At 37.8% G+C, this 5,714-nt stretch overlaps 1 pseudogene across 1 annotated transcript; it reads left to right on the forward strand.

The window, feature by feature from the left end:
• The first annotated feature begins 372 nt into the window (after positions 1-372).
• Positions 373-1,033, forward strand: LOC309861060 (ATP synthase subunit O, mitochondrial pseudogene; annotated as a pseudogene). The gene has a single exon. The product of its transcript is annotated as an ATP synthase subunit O, mitochondrial pseudogene (transcript).
• The last annotated feature ends 4,681 nt before the right edge of the window (positions 1,034-5,714 follow it).

The raw sequence follows: 5,714 nt of genomic DNA on the forward strand, positions 1-5,714 counted from the left end.
ATAACATCCTCAATGAGGAAAAGCTGACAGCCTTCCCTTTGGGATCAGCAAGAAGTCAAGGATTCCCACTCTCACTTGTTCAACATAGAAGTCCTAGCAACAGTAATTAGACAACAAAAAGAAATAAAAGTTATTAAAATATCCAATGAAGAAGTCAAACTCTTTCTCTTTGGAGATAACCTCATACTTTATATGGAAAACCCAAAAGACTCCACCCCCAAACTACTAGAACTCATACAGCAATTCAGTAATGTGGCAGGATACACAATCAAAGTACAGAAATCAGTTGATTTCTTATACACTAACAATGAAAATACAGAAAGGGAGGATGTATGTGTGTACCCATTCATCTCTCCCTCTAACTTGGGTTTGACTTACAGGCTCCTGGAGAAGATGGCTGTCCCAGGTGTATCTGGCTGGTCCCAGAAAGTGCAATGTTTTAGTACAACTGTAGTCAGGCCATTTTTCAAGCTCATGCAGCCACCTGTTCAGGTATATGGCATCGAACATTGCTATCCCACTGCTCTTTATTCCACTGCATCTAAACAGAATAAACTGGAACAAGTAGAGAAAGATTGTTGAGAGTAGAACAAATCTTGAAAGAACCCCAGATGGCTGCTGCTTCCATTATGAATTCTATAAATAGTGTTCTGTGAAAGTGAAAAGCCTAAATGACATAAGCACAAAAGAGATGTTCTCTCCTCTCACATCCAACCCAATCAATGTGTTCATAGAGTATGGTCACTTGGACAATACCGCTGGAGTCATTTATGCCCTTTTGACCATGATAAGAATCCACCATGGAGAAATACTGTGCACAGTGACCACTGCATCTCCTTTAGATGAAGACACTCTTAATGAATTAAAAATGGCCCTGAATAGCTTCCTAAATAAAGGCTAGGTCTTCAAATTGGAAATTAAGACTGATCCATCAGTCATGCATGGAATGATTGTCTGTATCAGAGAGAAATATGCTAAGTCTGTGAAAACCAAGATTCAGAAGCTAAGCAGGGCCATGCTGGAGGTTTTCTGAAAGTGCTGATTCTCTGTCAGTGAAAATTCCTAAACCTGAAGGAACAATAAAATGCTTCCTTAACAACAACAACAACAACAATACAGAAAGGGAAATTAGAGAATTAATTCAATTTACTATAACACCAAGAACCATAAGATACCTGGGAATAAACCTAACCAAAGACATAAAGGATCTGTACTTGAGGAACTACTCATGAAACTTTCATGAGAAACTCATGAAAGAAATTGAAGAAGACACAAAAAGATAGAAGACCATTCCATGCTCTTGGATCAGAAGAATAAACATTGTTAAAATATCTATACTGCCTAGAGCAATCTCTACTTTCAATGCCATTCAGATCAAAATTCCACTGGCATTTTCAAAGAGATGGAATGAATAATCCTAAAATTTATATGGAACCAGAAGAGTCCCCAAATTGCTAAGGAAATGTTGATAAAGAAAAACAAAACTGCGGGCACCACGTTGCCTGATTTTAAGCTTTACTAGAAGGCCGTGGTCACCAAAACAGCAAGATACTGGCACAGAAACAGAAACATAGACCAGTGGAACAGAGTGGAGAGCCCAGATATGGACCCTTAACTCTATGGTCAAATTATCTTTCACAAAACAGGAAAAAATATACAGTGGAAAGAAGACAGTCTCTTCAATAAATGGTGTGGGGACAATTGGACAGCTATGTGTAAAGAAATGAAACTCTTGATAAAATCCCAATAGGATTGGGAGGGAAACAAACCATAAGTGACTCTTAATCTCACAAAACAAACTGAGGGTTGCTGGGGGGAGGGGGGTTGGGAGAAGGGGGTGGGATTATGGACATTGGGGAGGGTATGTGCTTTGGTGAGTGCTGTGAAGTGTGTAAACCCGGTGATTCACAGACCTGTACCCCTGGGGATAAAAATATATGTTTATAAAAAATAAAAAATTATTTAAAAAAAAAATCCCAATAGTTCATTTTTGCCCTTGCTTCCCTTGCCTTTGGCGATGTTTTAGGAAGATGTTGCTGTGGCTGAGGTCGAAGAGGTTGCTGCCTGTGTTCTCCTCAAGGATTTTGATGGATTCCTTTCGCACATCGAGGTCCTTAGTCCAATTTGAGTCTATTTTTGTGTGTGGTGTAAGGAAATGGTCCAATTTCATTTTTCTGCATGTGGCTATCCAATTTTCCCAACACCATTTATTGAAGAGGCTGTCTTTTTTCCATTAGACATTCTTTCCTGCTTTGTCAAAGATTAATTGACCATAGAGTTGAGGGTCTATTTCTGGGCTCTCTGTTCTGTTCCATTGATCTATGTGTCTGTTTTTGTGCCAGTACCATGCTGTCTTGATGATGACAGCTTTGTAATAGAGCTTGAAGTCCGGAGTTGTGATGCCACCAACTTTGTCTTTCTTTTTCAATATCCCTTTGGCTATTGAGGTATTTTCTGGTTCCATATAAATTTTAGAACTATTTGTTCCATTTCTTTGAAAAAGATGGATGGTACTTTGATAGGAATTGCATTAAATGTGTAGATTGCTTTAGGTAGCATAGACATTTTCACAATATTTATTCTTCCAATCCAAGAGCATTAAACATTTTTCCATTTCTTTGTGTCTTCCCCAATTTATTTCATGAGTACTTTATAGTTTTCTGAGTATAGATTCTGTGCCTCTTTGGTTAGGTTTATTCCTAGATATCTTAGGGTTTGGGGTGCAATTGTAAATGGGATTGACTCCTTAAATTCTCTTTCTTCTGTCTTGTTGTTGGTGTAGAAAAATACAACTGATTTCTGTGCATTGATTTTATATCCTGACACTTTACTGAATTCCTGTACAAGTTCTAGCAGTTTTGGAGTGGAGTCTTTGGGTTTTCCACATATAGTATCATATCATCTGCAAAGAGTGATAGTTCGATCAAAAGCTTTTGCACAGCAAAGGAAACAGTTAACAAAACCGAAAGACAACTTACTGAATGGGAGAAGATATTTGCAAACGACATATCAGATAAAGGACTAGAGTCCAGAATCTATAAAGAACTTAGCAAACTCAACACCCAAAGAACAAATAATCCAATCAAGAAATGGGCAGAGGACATGAACAGACATTTCTGCAAAGAAGACATCCAGATGGTCAACAGACACATGAAAAAGTGCTCCATATCACTCGGCATCAGGGAAATACAAATCAAAACCACAATGAGATATCACCTCACACCAGTCAGAATGGCTAAAATCAACAAGTCAGGAAATGACAGATGCTGGCGAGGATGTGGAGAAAGGGGAACCCTCCTACACTGTTGGTGGGAATGCAAGTGGTGCAACCACTTTGGAAAACAGCATGGAGGTTCCTCAAAATGTTGGATAGAACTGCCCTATGAACCAGCAATTGCACTATTGGGTATTTACCCTAAAGATACAAATGTAGTGATCTGAAGGGACACATGCACCCGAATGTTTATAGCAGCAATGTCCACAATAGCCAAACTATGGAAAGAACCTAGATGTCCATCAATAGATGAATGGATCAAGAAGATGTGGTATATATACACAATGGAATACTATGCAGCCATCAAAAGAAATGAAATCTTGCCATTTGTGACAACATGGATGGAACTAGAGCGTATCATGCTTAGCGAAATAAGTCAAACGGAGAAAGACAACTATCATATGATCTCCTTGATATGAGGAAGTAGTGATGCAACATGGGGGCTTAAGTGGGTAGAAGAATCAATGAAACAAGATGGAATTGGGAGGGAGACAAACCATAAGTGACTCTTAATCTCACAAAACAAACTGAGGGTTGCTGGGGGGAGGGAGGTTGGGAGAAGGGGGTGGGATTATGGACATTGGGGAGGGTATGTGCTTTGGTGAGTGCTGTGAAGTGTGTAAACCTGGTGATTCACAGACCTGTACCCTGGGGATAAAAATATATCATATGTTTATAAAAAATAAAAAAAAATTAAAAAGTAAATGAAACTCAACCATTCTCTTACACAGTACACAAAAATAAACTCAAAATGCATAAAACACCTCCATGTTGAGGGAGGAAATGTTAAAAAACAAAAATAAAACTGGGGGCAACACGTTACCTGATTTCAAGCTTTACTACAAAGCCATGATCACCAAGACAGCCTGGTACTGGCACAAAAACAGACACATAGACCAGTGGAACAGAGTAGAGAGCCCAGATATGAACCCTCAACTCTATGGTCAAATAATCTTTGACAAAACAGGAAAAATATACAGTGGAAAAAAGACAGTCTCTTTAATAAGTAGTGCTGGGAAAACTGGACAGCAATATGTAGAAGAATGAAACTCAGCCATTCTTTAACACTGTGCACAAAGATAAACTTGAAATGGATAAAAAGATCTCAACGTGAGACAGGAATCCATCAGAATTCTAGAGGAGAAAATAGGCAGTAACCTCTTCGACATTGGCCACAGCAACTTCTTTCAATATACGTCTCCAAAGGCAAAGGAAACAAAAGCAAAAATGAACTTTCAGGACTTCATCAATACCAAAGTTTATGCACAGCAAAGGAAACAGTCAAGAAAACAAAGAGGCAACCCACAGAATATTTGCAAATGACAGTACAAAGGCCTGATATCCAGGATCTATAAAGAACTCCTCAAACTCAATGCACACAAAACAGATAATCACATCAACAAATGGGCAGAAGATATGAACAGACCCTTTACCAAATAAGACATACAAATGGCTAACAGACACATGAAAAAATGATTACTTAAAAACAACGCACACAAGCGTTCCCTTTTGTCTTTTAAAACCCTTGACTTTTGTTCCATAAGGGGACACAATTTGGGTTGCTACCCAACTCTATGCCTCCCTAATTGCAATTCTGAGATGCCAAATACATATTTTCCTTCACATTGATTATAATGTAGTATGGTTGCAGTCTGTGAGTTTTGTTCCTTGAAGCAAGGAACTATCTTTTCCATCAGGTTATGTAACGTTCTTTTGAGAATACATAGTAATGTAAGTGATATAAGTTTGAATACCAATGATCTACATTTAGATCTTTTCCATTCTCCTGACCTTTACCCACATACAAACTTATCCTCCGAACATTTTAAGGAAGTTATAGCTCCACTGACTTTGTCAAACTAAAATTCAATGTTTATATTAGTAAGATAGTGTGCATGTTGACAACTAAGTCATTAGCACTGTGGTTGCATTTTCTTAAAGACATAAGTATTTTTATTTTCTTCCTGGCTAATTACACCTCATCTTGTTTAGTTGATTTTAATTTGCTTCTCTGCCATGTGTATATACTTCCTCTTGATAAATATTTTCTAGAAATTGTGAATACTTCAGAATTCTCCAAATTTCTTCTTTCTATGCCACCCTTTCTACAATCTCTATCTTCCTGGTCTCGCTCAGAGTGCAAGTGTGAGGCTTACCTGCACAGAGCTCTCCTACAGTCTCATCAGCAGCAAGCCCATCCCTGGTCTCCTTCTTTTTAACCCATGCTGTCCTCCTTCTTGATTTGCTCCCTTATTTTAGAGCATTTTTCCCTATTCTTTTCTTATGGAATTCCTATTATGTGCCTTTTTGTTTTCTTAAATTGAACCTCAAATTTTATTTCCTATTTCCACCCTCTTTTCATGTTTTCCTATTAGTTCTACATTGTCTTACTGTCATAATTTAAATATTATTTTATTATTATATTCATTTATTTCTCTAA

This window comes from Mustela nivalis (genome assembly GCF_964662115.1).
Source record: "Mustela nivalis genome assembly, chromosome: 3".
Classification (NCBI taxonomy): domain Eukaryota; kingdom Metazoa; phylum Chordata; class Mammalia; order Carnivora; family Mustelidae; genus Mustela; species Mustela nivalis.